Consider the following 22,635-nt stretch of genomic DNA (forward strand, 5'->3'; position numbering starts at 1 on the left):
CAGCACTCCTTATTTACAATATTTTTCTTGCTAGTTTCTTTTCTACCCGCTGTCAGGTTTAGTGGATGTTTGTAGGACCTAAATGCAGAGACGGAGCGCAGACATGGTCTCTTGCAGTTTTAATTGGTGAGGTAGATGGTTCAGAAACATAAATCCCAAAATAACAGGCAACAAATTCAAGAAACAAAACTAGGAGACAGTCAGGAGAAACATACATGAATAAATTAAGCAGTAAGGAATTGCAGAGGAGGAGTATAGGTGGGAAAAATGAATGCAGTGATCAGCTAATTGGGAGCAGGTGTGGACAGAAGCAGCTGGGTAAAGGAGAGGGGTGGAGTAAACAGGGCTGAACTAAAACTGGAAAATAACTTAAAAAAAGGGAAATAAGACCAATGACTTGAAAATAAAGGATGACCAAGGGGAAAACTAGAGTATAGGGGAATGGACGGGAGATAACTGAAAAACCACCAAACAGGAATTGTAAAACTAAGAAGTAACACATAAATCTATATATTTTTTAACATTTAAAGCCGGGCATACACTGTACAATTTTTTGCCCTTTTCAGGCCGACTTTCCAGTCGTGTGAGAATTTTTCGATCGGGCCGACTTTCAGCTTGATCGTGCATTGTGCGTCATGTAGTGTACAGGGAGTAATGAGGGCCGATCAGCCTCTCATGACCACCTCCCAATCAGGAATCGTGAGGTCGGGAGAACATCAAACGTTTGATTTTCAGTTGGCCGTTGTGGGAAAATCGTTCAGTTGACATGCGCAAAAAAGAATTCTTCTGAAAACACAGAATCATGGAGTTCTTTCTGTAAAATTGACCGACCTTAGTAGCTACATTTGCTCAACCATGTCTTTGTCAAAATACGTCATTGCCTTTTTTCGTTTTAGGGATTTCAGTACAAAAAATTTCACAAATTGCTCACTCTAGTGGGCTTCATATTCCTCTTCTAATAGTTTGGTTCCTGATAGACGACTCCGAGCAGCTCCATCTCACTGCTGAGCTGAGTCTGAAGTGGATTTTAGACGTACAGTGTGAGCAGGTAGATCGCATCAGAGAATTGGGCTGCACAGTTTGAGAACATGCCTCATGAGCTGTGAACTCACACTGTATGACGAAATAGCAAGGTTGCAACAGTTGAAAAAAAATCACACAGTTTATGCCGGGCTTTAAATTCCGTACATAATTCCATACATAAATCCAAGCCTAAATAAAAACCCAGAGTTAAAACTAAACAGAACCAAAGATCCCACAACGGCAGATCATAACACCTTCCAGTGTGGTTGAAAAAAGTTTATCTCTCATTATTTTTGCTTTTAGCAAACATAAATATATTTTGAGATGGTAAATGACCTAAAACGGTAAAGGTACTGTATAACCTTAATAAAGTAAGAAAATGTGAAAAAGTTATGTTTCTTTTTCTATGTGGTCTATGCAAAAATCTAATTCTAACTTTATGAAGCAGATTTTTATTGAAAATTGAAGATACTAAATTACAAAGCTTTACATTTCTCAGGAGAAATATCTGGTTAAGCACTTCTTTCTCTTGTTGTTGATAATGGAGGCTGACAGCCTTTAACATTTTATTTATCATGCAAGATGTCCTTGAATGAATGCAGAGGAGGACAAACGCAAACTGCATGTTTCTAGACAACAAATTACAACTGGGATTGTCCTATACTGAATTCTATTAATCAAAATGATCATTATTTTATGTGTTTGGAAAAATTATTTCAAGCTCTAACAATAAACATTAAAAAGATTCGGTTATGTAGTGAAAAGATTCTGATAGTCACAATCAAGGTTAAAGCACATATTTGACCAAATCATTGAATGCAAAAGAATTTCATATTCAGTGAAAAATTTCAACTAACAAATGTGAACTTGAATGTATTCATTGGAATTTTATTTAATAGACCTTCACAAAACACATATGTGAAGGGTAAAGAAAAAGATGCGAGGTACAGTAAGATAAAAAAAAAAGTGTTTCAAAAGCATATTCAAAACTATGACAAAATGAAATATTTTTGTCTCTATCAGTTGTCTCTGATGTCTTTATTTAGACTTTGGTGTTTTTGGGTAGATTTTACACATTCATTTGTTAAGATCCAAACCAGTGTTTTGTAGCTTTCGCTGTATGTTTAGGGTCCCTATATGCAGGAATGTTAACCTTCCCCGCAACCCCAAGTCTGTTTCAGCTTCTAACATGTTTTTTGCCCTTAGATAATAACCCTTTATTAAACTCTATCCTACCCATAAACTCATACCACCCTTGCTGTCTATGCTAAACATTATGAACAACATAATGCTGCCATTGCGGTGTTTCAATGTGGGCAGGGTGTATGTGTGGCCATACATGGGATTTTTGCACCATGTATGTAACTGCACATTTACATGAGATCAAATTAAACTCTATTGACTCAAAAGACGACTTCCAAATCAATGATTCCTTTTTCTTTTTTCAGTTGTATCAGATGTAAGGGGGGCTGTGAGGAAACGTGGGATCTAACTTAGGATTTTTATTTGCAAAGAATTTCAAATGACAACAATGCTAACAATTATTCACAGCTTTATTTTACTTTTTACATAAAAACAAAAACCCCATTAAACAAACTGATGTTTGCAGTTTTAAAAAGGTGAAATGTGAAAAAGTTACATGAATGCGTCAGGGTTCAACGATAAAAATCTACCCTTCTGTCCATTTTTAGGTTTTACATTTCATAGAGTAACAGATTGTGTTTCGTTATCATTGACCTCTACAGTGACTGCGCCTTCTTGTCAATGGTGAGAAATTGTTTATTCATAATAACTTGTTATTGTTATTAGTATTTGAAAATGCAAACAGTAATAATTTGCAACAGACAAAACCCCCTGCAAGTGGTGAAGTGAATAAAACATCATTTGGTACACGGAGAAGTCTAGATGCAGCTTTATGCCATGTTTTTCTCTGCCAGTGTTGCTACAGTGAAAGTAATAATGAAGAAAAAAATGGTCAGAAACGTGTAAGAAATACTATGTGCAAGAAAATAATTGGTCAGGCACATTTATTAGCATGCTATTTTCTGCAAAAGTACAGTATGTATTGTGCCCATTAGCACAGTCACAGACTCACAGCACTGTTTTGGGAAGTCCTATTACTATTCAGAGCTTTTATTATCCAAGACTTTTGATTTTGCGTTTCAGATTTAAAAGGGGGCAATATCTGACAGAGAAACAATCATCAGCTAAATCTAAAGAATATTGGACTGAATATGGTTATGAGATTAGCTCCTTTAACCCTGTATCTGTCGCTAGCAGGTTCAACACTGGCTCTCATCATCTGAGGTCTTGTTTTTGGACCACTGAAGTTGATAAACAGCGGAGAACAAAATGACTGCCTTCCTTTCATTTTCCTCTTCTCCCAGACCTTCCTCTCATTGTTAGGCTAGTTTTACAATATGAGTTTAGTAATTTACAGATTCTATTAAAAGCTGTTTTCTTTTACCCCGAACAACCAATTCCAGAAGTGGAACATTCCTAGATGAAGGACACAAAGCCTCTTATTGGCAAACAATTTCAATAATGCAGTAATGCTTGCTGCCCAGTGATAACACACAAGATTTTGATAGGGATAAGCGCCCCAAATGATAGTTGTAGTACATTTGATAGGCTCTTGATTCCCGATTATTTTATATAAACAGTCTCGTTAGTACTTAATCAGCAGATGGAACTAGGAAGAGAAATGTTCAGATCTTACAGTTAGTCTTTGACATGAGCATGGATGATGCATTCCTCTACACAGTTAATCATGGTAGTGTGATCCGACACGTCTTGTTTTCTTCTCAATCAGTTCTCCAGATACAGACACAGAACAGGGGGCCATTCATCACTGCTTGTTGGTCACAGAGTAGTTTTCCCACCTCTGTAAAAAGCTGCCTTGGTCACACTCATGGCGTAGTGCATGGAATACAGTAATCGGTTTTGCTTTGAATTGTGGCAAACCAGGTGTCCATCCACGCAATAGAATGTCTACATGACCCTGGTAATAGCGCAATCTGGCAATGATAATCTGATTTTGCTCCTTTCCTATGCAGGTCTGTTTGTAAACAGTTGATCCCTTGTTTCTTCTCTAGCCGTGGTAATAGGCAGCTTTAGAACCACAGAATGGGACCAAGGGCCCCTAAAACTTTAGGCTACATCTCTTTTGTCTCTCCAATGTTTCTCCATATCTTCAAACTTCCTCAAATGTCAAGACTTCAGCCTAAAGCCCTTTTACCATCTATTGCAAGTGATTACTTCGTCTGACAATTTGCGATAGGCGACATTTCTCCTTGTTACCTTTAGGTTTGATGTTCTTTTTCTGAGCTATCAAGAATGACCGCAGTTCTTCATCACTAGCAATTTGCTTCATAGGAGGTCAAAGTGATTTGCTTGGACATTTTTTAGTTTTCTATTTTATGGGGGTAATGTCTTTTGCCAACATCATGATTTCTGACTCCAGGTTGTTCTTGTGCATTTTAGCCATAATGCTGCAGGAGAGGTTGTTTAAGGCTGGATCTTTGTCCAATGCTGCATTAAGGACATTGAATAGACTAAGACCCAAACGGTGCTCTTGTATTTTTGGTCTAACAGCAAAAACAGTATTTTCCCAGAAGAAATGTTTTATATTTTATGTCATTTTACTCATTTAGAGTATTCCTTATAGGAAACCATACATAAGGCACCTAATTCATTACCATTACTCTGGGGTGGGGGGTGCAATCTCGCTCCTTCTCTCTATTTCTTTCTGGTCTCATTGTCTTTCAAAATAAGTGACCGTGAGCGGGTAAGATTTCATTGTTTATGTATTTATTCATTGTGAAGCCAGGATTACTGACTTTACAAGGTCATTCAAACAGCTGAGTGAATACTCTATTGACTGAAATGTAAATAAAGCTTTAAGATCGGCTCCAGTCACACACTTAAATCTGCAGGCCAGTCTCTGTCTCAGCCTTCATAATGCAGACACTGGGCTAAATTATTAGTGGTTTTCCTAAAGTGCTGATCAAGTGGCTGTACCTTCTATCTAGGTCCTGTGATCGTGGGAAATAGAAAACCGGAAAGGAAGATGTTGCTATTGATTCTGCAATCAGGAACAAAGGGCACCTTTCATTTTACATTAAATGAACTGATGTTTAGGTTTATATTTACACCCTACACTGTAAAATTATGTTTTAAGTTTTCAGGGTTTCTTTCTTGATTGCAAAACTCGTTAAAGAACAAAAAAGACTAATGTGATATGGAGATGTTTATATCTTTTTTAAACAGGATATAATTTTCACTCAACCTGTATTTACATAAACATTAAGGGATTATTTTAAGAACACAATAACAGCACACAAAAACATATTTTTCCACCTCTTGTGAGCCAGAGAACCAAAGGACTCTTGACATATGCAGAATATTGTGAGAAAGAAAACTGCTTTGCATTGAAAACCTACTACATTAAAACTAGAGAAAGTAACTTTCAGCTGAGTTCCAGATGTTGGGACTATATAAAGGGTGACAAGTCTTGAGAGAGCAAAGCTTTGTAATTATGCCATTCACTAAAAGCGATTTTGCACAAAGTAATCCACTGTCATAGTAATTTTGCATATCTTTTAATGCTCTAAGAGTTGCAGGGACATTGTTTAATGACTTGCCTTCAAAAGGTTGCACTTTACTCTTTACTCACCTGAGTGGCTGCAATAAAAGCAAATACTTTGAATTACATTGCTAACTAATCTATAGGAACACATCTTTTGGGGCCTCTGTCTGCATACAGTACACAGATGTGAGGCTACGGAAGCCATAGACAACTAATTATGTATGTTAAATAATCTAACAAACTACTTCAATGGATACACCAGTTCAGTCGTTGTCAAGTAGCAAATCAACCAATTACAAAGCGGCAAATCAACTGCAGCACTGTAGCATGGTTATTGGTACCATTATTATAACCTCTGCCCATTAGGTCATGTTTTGATTTGTTGGTTTGTCAGTCAGCAACATTAGCATCAAAGTCATGGATGGATTGCCTGCTGTGTCTTAACCCACTTCAGATCACATAAGATTTTAGTCCTGAACCAAATCTCATTCAGGATTTTATCTAAAGGATTCTTTGACACTGTGAGATAGGGCAAGACTTTTCTATTTTTGAAGCACTTCTCTCCTAGGGGGTGCTACAGCTCTAAAAAGAGTAATTACAGATATCAAGGCACTTTAAACTTGATTAGTTTTTTGGTTGGTTAGCAAGATTACATAAATGTAATGGGCAGCTTGCTCTGCAGTTTCCTCCATAGGTGTGTCTGAACAGGTGTGCCTAACAGTGCAAAAAAAATGAAATCTCAATAAAGTCGTTTTTTTCTTAAAATAACAAAATGTTTTTCTTGAATTGGGGAAGTCAGTGAGACCCTTTGCCGATGTAACAACACAATTTACATTTAAAATAAGAAAAAAAATTAATTGTCTTATTTCAAGTGCAAAATTTCTAATTATTTTATTTTAAGGGTAAAAATACTCATTCCATTGGCAGCTTTCCTTATTTACCTACTTAAATTAAGGGTTAATGCACGTAATTAATTTAATACCTATTAACTTATTTCTAGATCATTTTTGCAGTGAACTGCAACCCTTGTTCAGACTAGTAGGTGGAAATTTTTCAGAAACTGCCCATCCTCTAGGATTTTCATCATTAGGATTTTTACACTGACTGTATCTAAAAAAGATAACATTTTCAGTAAGCAGCAAAAGCAGCAGATAATAACAAATGATAGATCTGCTGGTGCAATGTGTCCCAATTTTAGCAGTTTTTAGTTATTTTTTTAGGCTGGTGGTTGAGGTTTAATACTGCAGTGAATATTTTTCTCTGTACTCTCTGAGCTCCAATTTGCTATTTTTTGATATTATCGTTATCATAATGTATACATTTTCAGTCAATTCATGACTAATATCTACCCATCCTCTGACTTTAGGGATAGACCCTAAAAAATGAGAACACCTTTGTGTACAAGGTGTACCTGATAGACCCTTTGCTATGATAATCCAGCTTTATTTTACCTAAAGTAAATCTCAGTGCAAATGTTCGAAAAGATGTTCATATTGCATTACTCTTGCATATTCATTCCAACATAAGTCAAAGCACAGGATGTATGCTGTGGTAGCCAGAGTTATCGAGTGTATAAATTGTTCAAAGACAGATACAAAAACTCCGTCCCAGAAATGTGGTTCAGGAGCCATAAATAATGGAACTGAAAAAAACAAAACAAGCAAAAAAACAAACATCTGTGCCTGCTTATTTTATTAAAGGCAAAACTGTGAAACTGTGTCAATGAGGGCACGTTCAAACAGAAACGGCACATCTCAACCACACTGTGATTACATTGATAACTGGTTCATCTGGCAACTTTCCTTTCTGCAGGCATTCCTTCAGACTTTCTCACCATCATAGCTTAACTACGCTCAGAGATGTTTTATTGACAGATATTCATAAAAAAAAATACATTACTAAAAAAGAATAAAGTTTTCAATGAGGAAGATTTAGATTGAGAATGATATTAAATATTATTTCATTGTATAATAAAAATATTTCATTATTAAGCTAAGCAGCTATTTGCAGGAACAGATCATGGACATTAATTCTGTAAACATTTCCATCCTTCCAATATTTACTCCTCTCTTCATGGTTTTGGAGATGTTCTCCCAGCTTCTCTCTAGGCTCATCATGTTTTCATTGCATCACTCTTCTTTCCTCTCTTTTATCATCCCCCTGACACCTGCTCTAAGGGAACCAAGTGCAGCCATCCGTCTGTCTGTCAGACAGAAAGGTCATTAGGCAATGAAGGGGCCAGGGCAGAAGAGGAGGAAACGACTCCTTATTTAATGATCAGGTGACTAGAAATTATGAACTACACATTTTTTCTCTGATGCTTGGTTACAAACAAAATAGATCTATATTCATAACTATTTAAACAGAAATACACGTTTTAACTACAGGTAAAGTTCTAAGTTTAACATCTAATTAAGTTTGGACTGTAATAACATTCTTGGTTTGTTTGGTTCCTCTCTTCCTTAATTGAAGGTCTCTGAGGCGATAGAAACTCTAAAGGTATAATGAGCCTCTAATATATATCATGTTTAAAGAAAGTTAGTTAACAAAGCTCACACTGACCTTTTGCTAACTCATTGCCAAATAAATTATCCTTTCAGAGATTACAGTGTCTGCAGAGAAACTTCCTCCATAGATCCTTAGAACCAATTATGATCTGAGCTGTTTTTCTTTTGGAAGTGAGCGCTAAGATATGGAAGTTAGCTTGGGATTTTCTCCATTCTGGGATCTAAGAACATCACTAATTATGAACGGTTTTGTTCTTTTTCTTTCCTTGCTGAAGCTCTTTGAAATGATGGAAGTGTAAAAATACTTGATTAACCTTTAATTAAATAGAAAAAAGTCGGGAACATATAAGGAGGAAATAGTGATAATGGTGGTGAAATGTCTAATTGGTTAAAAAAAGGAGACTTTGTTTAAAGATATATGACATTTTAAGAAAATGTAAATATAAACATAAGATCCCTCAGTGTCTTTTTTCCATTTCTTTACAAGGGACAAGTTGTTAAAATTTGGATGTGAGACTTTACATATCACTTTTTGTAATTAGTCTTTGCTACAGCTACAGATTCTTTATTTATGTTCACAGATGCTCCACATCAAGTTGGATTTCTGAAAAAAAAATGGCCTAAGATTTCTGTTTCTAGGCCTGCAGAGCAGGTAGAAATGCACCCTATAAGATCCAGAAAAGACAATTCTAAATATGCATTCAATTAGAGAAGTCCATATGAATGCAATTCAGATTTGTATTCTTTTTTATCAATTTAATCATATACATTTTTAATTTATTTATTTATATTTCATAAAATATGTATCAGTTTACTCATGCAACAGATGCAGTTTGTGTCAGTCTGTCACCTACAATCCTTATAACATGCATAGTTTGTGCTTCTTATGCAAAACAAAAGGTGAACATTTCTGCAAGATTCTGGCACAAGATTTTAGCAAAGCAAAAGAAAAAAATCAGTAGTGATGGGGTTACAAAACACTCTGAAACTTTAGACAGAAGAAAAGGAAATTAAGTAATTAAGTCAAGTATTCCTCTGACTTAATTAGCAATAAGCCTTCTAGAGGTTATAATACTGTTGAGTGTTTTCTTTTCAGGATAAGCAGTATATCAGTTTGATATTAAGCTAAATGTAAACTACCTCCAATGAAATGAGATAGTGTGCTCAGATCATGTAAACATTTAAATTAAGTGATAAAGAAGTGACATTGTAGCGACTCCGCTGTGCCTCGCTGCTGTTCTTTTCACTGCAGTTCTGTACTACCGGTAATTAGAAAACAGTCACGTTCTTATTTAGTTTCTGTTGGAGCGGGTTTATATTTAAGCTCATGTCTGTGCTTTCATTCAGGTTAGGTCAGAGCAAAAAAAATTTATAAAAGAAAGTTGAAAAAATAAAAAAGAATGATGTAGAATAAACAGAAAGCGATGTAACCCAACTGCAAGAAACAACACAAACAGATGCAAAGTGACTTTTGAGGGACAGCTAAAAAAGGAAATTTAAAACAGAACCACATCAAGCAGAAGCGAAAGACTACAGTAAATAGAGACGTAGAAATGAAGATAAGACAAGATGAGAGCAATGTGATGCAAGAAGACTTTAAAGGGACTTAAAAACAACCAGAAAGCGGCACAGTGACTCCAACCATTAAGGGAAACAAAAGAGAGACAGAAGGAAACTGGAAGAGAAATCAACAACTCTAAAATGGACCAAAAATAAAAAATTACAGACACCATGAAAACAATCTTTTGGTACTGACTCTTTAGACAGAATAAAGCAATGCAGTCTCCCCATGACCCCTGTTCTGTGCTCAGAGATGTGGGTGATATCATCCCTCACATAAAAAAAAAAAAAATCCTCACCGAAATAAGGAGCAAAATGCCCACAGCTCAGACGACTGAGCAGATTCTGCTTTCAACTGATAAAAAATTAACACCCTCCTCTCCACAAAGAGGTCCAGAGTGATTCCTCTGAGGTATTCCGCATTGAATTCAGCCGCAGCATATGCAGAACACCTCTGACATGCTCACACTTCCATGGGTAAATGGGTTGCATAACCAGTAAGCCATCTGTCTGGGAGAATATGCCAGATAAACACAAAGGTAAACAGTGGACCTGATGAAGCAGAAATTAATCAGATTAAGAAATGAAAAAGGGTCTGTGGGAGCAGAAGTGACACTGAGTAAGTTAGATAATTGGGTGCTGAGGCAGAAATGTGTGATATGTGCTGAAGAAAAAGTAAATAGGAGGAAAGAAAAAGAAGAAAAAAAGTCAAAGTAAAGAGGTAAGTTCCACAATATGTGGTCAAAGCAACTCATAAAAATCCACTACTAGTTAGCAGCGTTGAAGCTGTAGATTCATTATTTATCTTCTTGATGAGTTAAAGGGCTCCAAAGCAGTAGCTTTCCCATATTTTAGACAGGTTTTTTTTGTTCAGCTTTGAGCATTCATTTGAGTGCAACAAAAAAAGGAAAAAAAAAGTGGTCACATTGAGAAAAGGAGTTGCAAAATCTGTATTTCTTAATAATCAAAAACATCTTTAGAGATACAATCAGTATGACATTATAATCGTGTCTAATGACTAAGGGATCTGAAATCAGATTACATTTTTTTAGGCAAATGAATTTTTAAATGTTTGTTCATATTTTGTGGATTTACAAGCACAAACTTCGGTGATTCTTATAGAACTAGGAACATGTTTTTCAAAGATTTGTACAAATACAACGTGTTGTCGATCTGTATTTATTGGGGGGTGTTGCCCTAGTGAGTAAGAGCAGTGCGCTTGTGCTCTGAGAAGGTTGCAAGTACCTGGTTTAACCCCGCACAGCTTCCACTCTGGGTTCCTGAGCAAAAACCCTTAACCCCTAATTGCTCTCCGGGTGCCACATAATGGCAGCCCACTGCTCCCCAAGGGGATGGCTCAAAATGCAGAGAACGAATATCCCCATTGTGGGACAATAAAGGGACTTGTTGGCACAGTAGTTGGCGCATTGCACTTGGAATCTAGAGGTTCTGAGTTCAAACCCATCTCTCACTGACTGCCACTCTGGGACCCTGAGCAAGACCCTTAACCCCTGTCTGCTCCCCGGGCGCCGCACAATGGCAGCCCACTTTTTCCCAAGGGGATGGGTTAAATGCAGAGGGTTCATTTCGTTGCTCTGTACTTGTGACAGTTTAATGACAATATAAAAACGCTGGGGAAAAAAAGTATTCACACCCTTTACTGTGCATCAAGCTCACTTCAGTGGAGTCCATCTGTGTTATTTTAGAATAGATTTAAGTTCAGCTCTTCTGCTAGAGTTTTGTTTTACAAGTGAAAAAAACAGCAACATCCATAGTATTGAACTAAAGCAGATAAGCCCATAGTAACTGTGGAGGAACTGCAGAGATGGATGCATGCTCAAGTGGATGCATCTGTTGAAATGACAAATAGAGTAACAGTGATGACTAAGCAAACATGTGGAATAGAATGCAATATGTACAGTGCTCATCGCCACAGCATGATGCAGCCACCACCATGTTTCCATCCATTCATTTTCTGTCATGCTTATGCCAAGTCGTGAGGGGTGCTGGTGCCTATCTCCAACTGTCTACGGGTGAGAGGCGGGGACAGGTCGCCAGTCCATCACAGCCACCATGTTTCACTCTGGGAATTTATTTTCTACTTTTCACCAAATATAAAGCTACTGTAGTCAGAGTTTGAATGATGAATCGCGCTGAAAAAGATATGAGTTAGAACAGTTTAGTCAAAGCCTGGACGTTAACCAGAATCGTTTATTGTCACTGCAAATTAAAAATCTATAAAAATAGAAGACCATCCATCACATAACAGAAAAAACAACACACACTACAACTAAAAAAGCAATGTTTAACAAGATAGATTGAAGACAATACACATGCAATCCAGGCAAAGCAAAGGATATTTATAAAGCAAAATTCAGGACAAAGACAATTTAAAGTGCTTTATGTTAATTAATAGATAAAATAGAAAAGAAAAATAAAGAATAAATTAAGGTAAAAAGCATGATATAAACAGGAAGTAAAGAAAATAAAACAGTTGGATCACAACCTTAAACTAATGACAACTCAGTTAATCGTTTAGAACATTTAAAAACAGTTCTAAAAAATAGTTTTTTAACTTTGACTTGAAAGAACTCAGGCTGTCAGCTCTTTTAGTTGTTATATCTTTCTCACTTTCCATTTAAGTTTGAAAACTTTAGCAGCCACTCTCCATCTTCTGACTGAGCTTGAGCTTCACTCAAGAGGAATGAGCAATTATTTCAATCTCAGTGTCAAAAGCTGTCAGACACATACGCCAAAAAGTTGCTGTTGGAATCATATATTCTTCAAAAATATTGACTGATTGCTTAAAAACAGCTGAATTTCTGATTAATATTTAATGAAAACCACGTCATTTTTAATTCCACATCAGAATTATGAACCACATTGTGTCCACATAAAACCTTGATTAACTTAAATCACATTTGTTGTAGCAATGTGACAAAATGTGTGTCTTTTGTTTTAGAAGTCTCATCGGATTTTAGTCCCAAAACATCAACAAATCACATATATCTGCAGATAACTTTAATATCTGGTTTGGGTCAACTAATATATAAAATGTATTTTTTTTTGTGATGGACTGTGTCTAATGGTTCAAACTTGAGTTCAAAGAAGGAATAGGATTTTGTCTGTGATGTGCTCCATCAAACCTTCCTTGTCTCACACCTGTCTGGACGGAGCAGCATTTCAAGCTGCTGTTTCCCATGCAACCCAACCCTAGATCAACCTGCAGGGTCTCCGCCCCTGCCTCACTCAAGCAATAATAAACTCTGAGGGGGCCCAAACATTAACACACGTCATCAGACAGGGTCAAACCTGTGGTGGCAGCAGCAGCATTTTTCATAAGACAACACACATCTGAGTCAGCACTTGTGTTTGTTTGCTCAGGATTTCTGGTTGGATTAGATGGGGAAACTGAGTATATGTGTTTGAGTTGATGGGTATCTTTACGGCATAGTTTAGTTGTTTGAGATATATCATTATTGCCACCTCAACAGCTCCACCTCCTGGTGGGCAAGAAAGCCACAGTTAAAACACAAGACGTGCTTAAAATCTGAGATAGAATACATTTATTGCTCTTAATCTTTGGTGTGCATAAAATTCACTGTATATGTGTAGGGGTCCAAGTAAAGTGGTTATAATTTTTTTTTTTTTTTTTTTTAATCTGAGCTTCACAAAAACTAAACGCATCATTCCAATAAGGACCTCAAATGGAGTAAATATCTTTTGATAAAATTCATGCTAACTGTTCACACTCTGCCCTCCATGCAGTTTAGCAATCCAAAATATGTAAAATGTCTCAAAATAAACTTATCTTGTTTTGCAGTAATATTTCCACTCCAAACGTTTTGTGCAAAAATAGCCTCTGATAAATTCGTAGGCATTAACTCTCAGGGGAAAAAGGGCATTAGGAAATACATACTATCTTTCTACAAAATCACAAGTAATAGAAGTTTTCATTTACATTATATGTTCTATACAAATAAATGTAAACTTAACATTATTGTTGTCATTTATACCTTATACTCAAACTGGTCAGATGATCTTTTTGCTTCAAATCCATGACTTGCTGTTTCCAAAGCTTTTCTTCAAACAAGAAACATTCAAGAACATACCATTGAAGTTTGTAGAGCTTCATAAACCGTTTAATCATGTTCAATGAGTAACAAAATTATGTAAAGGTTAATTTATTTTAGTCCTTTCATAAGTTAAATACATTACATAGACTGAGTACACACAGACAGATTTTTTAATCCTATTTTATTGGCATTATGTCATTTTAGATCTTTAAAACACTAGAAAAACACATTCAAGATTAGAATGCTACATTAGACTAGGATTTGTTTCATTCAATTATATGGGGTTAATATAAAGCTTGTTTAAAATAGGGGTTATTTAAAAATATTCAGACAAGCTTCCTCATGATGCATACACTAATTAGTAAAACATAATTTTTATGTTTGTTTACACATTTTAAGTTCAAATAGTTTCAGCTGCAGTTGTCTTTTATTGATTTATTAATAGTGATGGTTTTATAAGATTAAAGTTTTAAATATCTTGTGATCTTTTGCCCATATCTGTTGTTATAAATCTGGGGAGAATCTGGAAAAATATATAAACAAATAAAGCTAAGTTGAAAAGTATTTATATTCTTTGGAAATTAAAGCAATTTTTTTTTTACTTCTATTCTAATTCTGCATTAAATGTTATAGTTAAACTGCACTGTGCTAATTTGTGGCTGCTGTATGGACGGAGTAGCAGTCACAAAGAAGCAGCATTAATATAATGTCTGTCTAAGGATCATAGAAATGTTCAATTTGTCCTTGTTCGGTATGCTTGTTTCGCTCTGTTGTTCCTTTCAGCGCATACGCCTCAAAAAAAGAAAAAAGCCTTACTGTGACATTGAAAAGGGGAGGACAGCAGTGGAAAAGACAAAACAGAAATAAGATAATAGGTCTGCTGTGCTTGATTAATTTGGATTTAATACATTTGCTGCTGCTACTTCTCCAACCTTGATGCACAAAAAAGAACTAAGAAAGGAAGAAATATCATGGTAAGTGAATTATCCTCAATGAAAAAAGATTCCTTCCAAAATAAGATATTTATTTTAATTTTGAATACATTTTATATTTTAAATACTTATATTTGATCTTTCAACTTCTTCAACTGTTTTTATCCAAAATACCTCCAAATATCGCTGTAGGTTCAATGTTTCAAGTGGAATTTATAGTCTTCAAAATATTCACCCTATTATAATTGCTTTGCTTAGAAAGATTTAGTCTGCATGCAAAATAAATGTGAGTTTCTCTTACACAAATCCAAAGATTTGTCCCAGTTAGAAAATCTGAACGACAATCCTTGATCAGCCATAGCTTTACTGCTTAATATTTAAACCCTAAATGGGAAGTTTTATTTTTTCTTTGCTGGAATGGTGAAATGTTTGCAGGTTGAGATGTCATCCCTGCTTAAAATATTCTCTGGATTAATACCCTCAAACTCTAAATTTGTGCCCATTAGTAGTAACTAACTTTGCATAATCATATTACCTTCTTTTCTGTAGGAAGCTTTATACTTCCAAGAGCCAGTACCAGGAGAGATCTAGGACCGCCTGACTGTCTCATTATGTCCTGTGTCGGAGGAGACAGGTCAGATATCCTTTAGGGGTGGACGCCACATCACTGGTTTTATCACAATATGATATTAAATCCATTTGTTTGGATCATGACACCATTTCTCCAACTATCACAAAATCAATTCTGATACCAATTTGTTCCAAATCCCCTTTCAAGTTTGTGATAAATAGGATGTAATGTCACATTGGCGACAGTGACTTTGGATGAAGGAGTTTTCCCTGTAAACGGAGGGTTGTTGGTTCAAACCCCTAGCTCTGTCTATCAGTGTCGTTTTGTCCTTGGGCAATACACTTCACTCGCATTGCCTATGGATGGTGGTTGGAGGGAGTGGTCGCGGCAGTGTATGTCAGCCTTGCTTTTGTCAGAGAACCACAGGGAAGCTGTGGCTACAATGTAGCTTTCCACCATCAGTAGTGAATGTGGGCTGAATGATTGAATGACTGAATGTAGTATAAAATGCTTTAGGCAAGTCCTCTGACTAAAAATTGATATATAAATACAGACCCTTTACATGCCCATCTATCATAACACTCTGCAACTACTTCATAACTCATGTATTGAATTAACTCAACTCAACTCAAACTTTATTTATAAAGTACATTTAAAACAACTGGGGTTGACCAAAGTGCTGTACAGGAATCACAGTTGCAGAGCATAAGATAAAAACTGAAAGCTAAAATACATTAACACAATGCAAAAAAATTAATTCTATAAAAAAAATAGAATTTTTATTATTAATATAATAAATTTTACAATAAAATTTTGCCTAATGTCCACTTAGACTTGATTAAAAGCCAGGGAGAAGAAGTGTGCTTTTAGAGAGGATTTAAAAACCTCAAAAAGATCCTGCCGATCAAATATGCCGAAGCAAGTTATTCCAGAGTCTTGCTGCCATAAAGGCACGATCACCTTTGGTTTTAAGTCTGGTTTTAGGTATCGCCAGTAGCAGCGGATTAGAGGATCTCAGTGTTCTAGCCAGGGCATGGATTTGGAGAAACTCAGTCAAATAATGGGGGGCTTGACCATTAAGAGCTTTAAAAACAAACAATAAAATTTTTAAATCTATTCTAAAAACAAACACGAGAGCAAGTGCAACAAGGCTAGAATGGATATGTGGCCACGTTTACGTGTGCCAGTAAGGAGACAGTTCAGCTGCATTTTGTACCAACTGCAGACGTGCCCTTTCACTTTTTCAAAATATTTTAACTGGTAAAAGCAGTTTTTTTTTTACTATCGAACTAACCTGGCGATCTAATTAAAAACAGCATTTCTTGCTAAAAGACTATTAAAAAAGATATCACTTTGTCACATTCTGACACTTTAAAGCGTATCCTTCAATATTTTCTTTTTGCATCAAATAATTATATTTTTAATTATTTAATTTATATATTCATATGGTTGGATGGGTTGTTACACCCCTGGTATGCCTCCAGAAAGGGTTTAAAATGGAGAAACAATTGGGGTGAAAGTAACCACCAAGTCAAAACAAAACCAAGTCTTTACCACTCTTTATCTAATGGTTCTTGTGTTAAAAGCTGAGGGGTCAAGTTGGTTTCAAGATCTTGACCGTCTCCTTTAATTTTCTTTCATCTTTAAATTGAAAGCAGAACTTGCATGAAGCTGGACTGTTGATTCAGAATAAAGACTCTGGCACAGCAAAGAGAAAGAAAGCTCAACAAGAACAAGTTTACTGCAGTGTGTGGTCCTTTGAATAATGCTTTAGCAGACCACTGATGTGTTCTGAGTGCTTTGATGTTGTCAGTTATCAAGGCCAAAGCTCTATTAAGGGAATAATCGTTGACATTTAACGTCCTCATTTTACATAATGAGCAAAACAGTCCGGCATGTTACTGCAAGCGCTGAACAATGCTGGTCATTTAAAAGCAACACCATTGCTGCCTCAGTAAGAGGCTCAGGCTTTCTACTTATTTACAAGCTGGACGATTTGCCTTAGGAGAAAGCTTTTCAAAGACTCTGGTTGATACAATATCCTTTACTACAGAGAAAAGGACTTTTATATCTGTTGATGTGTAAGAGTTATGCAGTGAACTTTTGTAGTTTACAGCGTTCCAGCCGACAAGGTAAGGGATGATAACGAAACAGCCTCCTCCATCAAAGACACTACTGTGGAAAAATAGAAAATGACCAATAAAGGAATATACCGTGCAAAATTAAAGTGAACAAAAGTGCAGTTTCACTTACCTTAAAGGTTTTCTGAAGCTACTTTTAAAATCCAGTTTTGGGAGAAAACATGTACAGAAGTGTTTCTCCCATATTGGTATACAGGTGCTGGTCATAAAATTAGAATATCATGAAAAAGTAGATTGATTTCAGTAATTCCATTTAAAAAGTGAAACTTGTATATTGTATTCATATATTACATACAAACTCATATATTTCAGATGTTTATTTTGTTTAATTTTGATGATTACAAATGACAACAAATGAAAATCTCAAATTCATCATATCAGAAAATTAGAATATTACTGAAGACCAATAAAAACAAAGGATTTATAGAAATGTTGGCCAACTGAAAAGTATGAACATGAAAAGTATGAGCATGTACAGCACTCAGTATTTAGTTGGGCCTCCTTTGGCCTGTATTACTGCAGCAATGCGGCGTGGCATGGAGTCGATCAGTCTGTGGCACTGCTCAGGTGTTATGATAGCCCAGGTTGCTCTAATAGTGGCTTTTAGCTCTTCTGAATTGTTGGGTCTGGTGTATTGCATCTTCTTCTTCACAATACCCCATAGATTTTCTATGGGGTTAAGGTCAGGAGAGTTTGCTGGCCAATTAAGAACAGGGATACCATGGTCCTTCAACCAGGTACTGGTAGCTTTGGCACTGTGTGCAGGTGCCAAGTCCTGTTGGAAAATGAAATCTGCATCTCCAAAAAGTTGGTCAGCTGCAGGAAGCATGAAGTGCTCTAAAACTTCCTGGTATGTGGCTGCGTTGACCCTGGACCTCAGAAAACACAATGGACCAACACCAGCAGATGACATGGCACCCCAAACCATCACTGACTGTGGAAACTTTACACTGGACTTCAAGCAACGTGGATGAAGTGCCTCTCTTCTTTTCCTCCAGACTCTGGGACCTTGATTTCCAAAGGAAATGCAAAATTTACTTTCATCAGAGAACATGACTTTGGACCACTCACCCGCAGTCCAGTCCTGTTTCTCTTTAGCCCAGGCAAGACGCTTCTGACGCTGTCTGTGGTTCAAGAGTGGCTTGACACAAGGAATGCGACAGCAGAAACCCATGTCTTTCATACGTCTGTGTGTGGTGGTTCTTGAAGCACTCACTCCAGCTGCAGTCCACTCTTTGTGAATCTCCCCCACATTTTTGAAGGGGTTTTGTTTCACAATCCTCTCCAGGGTGCGGTTATCTCTCTTGCTTGTACACTTTTTTCGACCACATCTTTTCCTTCCCTTCGCCTCTCTATTAATGTGCTTGGACACTGAGCTCTGTGAACAGCCAGCCTCTTTAGCGATGACCTTTTGTGTCTTGCCCTCCTTGTGCAAGGTGTCGATGGTCGTCTTTTGGACAACTGTCAAGTCAGCAGTCTTCCCCATGATTGTGTAGCCTATAGAACTAGACTGAAAGACCATTTAAAGGCTTTTGCAGGTGGTTTGAGTTAATTAGCTGATTAGAGTGTGGCACCAGGGGCCATCAATTTTGAACCTTTTCACAATATTCTAATTTTCTGATATGATGAATTTGAGATTTTCATTTGTTGTCATTTGTAATCATCAAAATTAAACAAAATAAACATCTGAAATATATGAGTTTGTATGTAATGTATGAATATAATATACAAGTTTCACTTTTTAAATGGAATTACTGAAATCAATCTACTTTTTCATGATATTCTAATTTTATGACCAGCACCTGTATAATGATTCTGCAAATATCTGCCAAGCATCAGGCGATTAAACTTGGCAGCTTTGGATTGTAACACAGCCACCAGAGCAACACAAAGCACTGATCCACATCTGCAGGGAATGATGATTGTTACAGAGATAATTAACAGATGTTCTACTGCTCCTGTAGGTGGGAGACCTGAAGCAAAAGCTGATCCAAGACGACATTTAGACTTCTTAACATAGTCTTGCTGTGTTTGCAGACAATATCCCAGCTTAATTTGAACAAATTTGACACCTGGGCTATTGTGTTGGTCCCAAAGAAGCATTGCACCCATACTGCTAATTTACAGCTATAAGCTGAATTAAAGACAGATATCTTTGAATATCCATCTGTTGGGGGTGGGGGGGTGGGTGGGGGGTTCGGCTCTATTACCGGTACTGCTTCTAAAAGCAGGAATTGGACTATGCTGTGGATTACTTGGACATTTTTATGCTTGATGCAACACCTTAAAACCCCTGAGGTGACTTTAAATACTTTTGCAAATTAGTTTCTCATCCAAGCAGTGACAACTTTATCAGCTAATTAACTCAAGGTGTAAATACTGCTGTTTATGTTAATTAAGGTAATTATGCAATACCTTACAGAAGTATTTATACCCTTTGAACCTTTGCCATTGTTTTTTCTCAACTAGCTGAAACTCTTGCAGTTTGGATGGGAATGCCTGTGAAAGGCAATTCTCCAGTCTCTCTTAATTTGGATTTTGGCCTGGACTTTGACTGGATAGCAGCTCTGGCTGTAGGTTTAGTGTTGTTGTCTGAGATGAAAAAGCACATTCTTTATATTTCTTAAATAGCTAATGGCCTTCTTATTGCCAACCTTACATGAATGGCAAATTAGTGGAGTTTATTACATTTATTCTGTCAACAGGTCTTGATTACTCATTACTCATTTAGCCCTCTTTAAGGTAAGAGAAGCCATATTGGTTATAATACATAATACATAATAATTTTTTTATTTTTATATATATATATATATATATATATATATATATATATATATATATATATATATATATATATATATATATATATATATATATATATATAATTTTGTTGGAACAATCCTTACTGTATGCACAATTAGATTTCCCTTAAGGCTTTAGTGAGTAAAAGGAAAAAATACATTTTAATGCCAGAGCTAGTGGTCCAATCAAAACCAAAGATCTACTTTGTTAGATTTGAAAATTTGGTTTGTCAGTGTTAATAATGGAGTTTTCAATGTTTAGGCCTTATAGAGCGATAGAGCAGTGCAGAGATGCGTTCAGACAGTCCACTTTGGATCTTGAAAGAACTGTTATGGAGTCCACTTATGTGCTTCAGAATTTGTAGTGAGTAACCAAACAGATAAGATTAGTTAAGACAGATTAGAAAATATTACAGTATGAACTTGTTTAGAAAACAAAGTGTAAAATGTGGCTTTCTTCTAGAATTAACATTTAAGTTTGTGCTTTATAGTGATTTTTTTTAAGTTATTGTATCAGGTGATAATCCAAGCGAACTCCCAATTATTTTTAAATCAATATGGTGGAGAGTTTTTTCTTTCTTTAAAGTACATCTATGTGGTTTCCTTAACAGGAGATAGATTATTTCCTGTACAGATCCAAATAATATCTGACTGAAATGCAATCATACAAATAAAATAGTTGCATTAGCTTACAAGAGAGTTTGAGCGATTTAGCGCTTCAGGTGGGTCATTGAGGTATATCAGAAAGACCAGTGTACTAAATATGCTTTTCTGTGGAACCCCCAGAGAGGAAGCCAATATCTGTGATGTTGTTACTCCATTTTTTACAACCAGAGACATTAATAAATTAATAAAATAAAATAAAAATCCATTTGTTTGGTAAAATGTGAAGTTAGTTGTGTCATAGGCTTTATGAAGGTCAATGTATAAGATACTGGTTGACCTTAAGAGTCTAATATCATCTGTCAGATTATTTCTACAAGGTACTTAACTAATAGGCTGAAAAATGTTTTCTACAAATAACTTAGAAATTGTTTGGAGAACTGCTGGGAGCTGTAAGCTTCTCCACAACCTTATCAAGAATAATGAAGCTGAATACAAATGCACCATATATGTCATAGATTTCTATTGGTATGAAATATTCAAACCCATGTTGTTACAAACATGGCCTACTTTGTCTTGCTCTATTTAGTCATTTTCAGTGGCACTGCCAAAAATGTGTGATGTGAATATTTTTGCCTTTTATGGAATACATAAACCAAGCTGATGTGCTTCTGTCTGATCAGAATATCTCTGTGCAAGATGTACTCTATAATAATAAAGTTATAGACATAAAGAAGAGGGAGAGGCTGATGAGTGGTAGTTTGACAAGCACTTGACCTTTTTTCTTTTCAGTCACCTCACGCAACCTCACTTTATTTTAAGACAGAAAGATATTGTACAGAGACACACAGTCTTGAACACAGGAGCTTGAGGTGTGTTTAGCCTCTACCTACCTTCTTGGTATTCAGTGAGTTCTGCCTCCGACCCAAAGTCTGTTCTCTCTTAGACATTACCTGTATCCTTTTTTTTCCCCTCAATCCACACCTTTATATGACTTCTTTTCTGTTTCTTCAATGTTCTCTAAATGTGTCTGAGAAGAGATTTAATGGCTCACTTCATCAGGGATTAAACCATCACAGGTTGATGTAGTTAAACAGATGTTAACAGTAAGATTATCTAAAAAGCTTTATTTGTGTCCTGGCTTTGTTTGCTTGTTTATCTCAATCTGTTTCATAGCTGAAATCCGTCCCCAGGCTTAACAGTTACCACCATGTTTGCATGCGCTCATGTTAATCATCCGTATGCCCGGATCGATATTTGTTTATTTTCTGTGTCCGTGATTTGCGACAGCACTGCCAGCGAGGGCTCAACTCAGGAACCTAAATCAACTAGGGGACTAGATCAGCAGTATTTTTCTAATTAATGTGAGATTTTGAGTATTGAACGCTTGCATGGTAAAACCTTGATGAGAATGTTCATATTTTCCTCAGATTCCAGGTCCTGTCAATGATGTTTAAAACTTAATTAACAGATGATCAATAGTGTTTACACAGCAAAGAGACTGGGGCAGATTCTAATTAGAATATCCATACATTATTAATGACATTAGCAAGCTCTGAAATTAAAAGGAGACAACTGCCTCGTTCAATTAAGCCAGCACTTACAGAGTGAAAGTTGTGGCTAAGTGTTGAATGAAAACAGAGAGTAAGGCAAAGATCAGGACGCAGATGGATGAGAAGTGACCATGTTTAAAGTGCAGAGCAAAGAGGCTTACAAGACAATATGAGTCATTGTGAGGCAGAATGATGTATATTAACTAAGGGCAAAAACTTTATCAAAATTTGAGTTGTAAACAACAAGCCTTATATCTAATCTGGCATAAGCCAGCTTGAT

Source organism: Cyprinodon tularosa, unplaced genomic scaffold (genome assembly GCF_016077235.1).
Source record: "Cyprinodon tularosa strain WSP-4 unplaced genomic scaffold, ASM1607723v1 ctg120, whole genome shotgun sequence".
In the NCBI taxonomy this organism is placed as follows: Eukaryota; Metazoa; Chordata; class Actinopteri; order Cyprinodontiformes; family Cyprinodontidae; genus Cyprinodon; species Cyprinodon tularosa.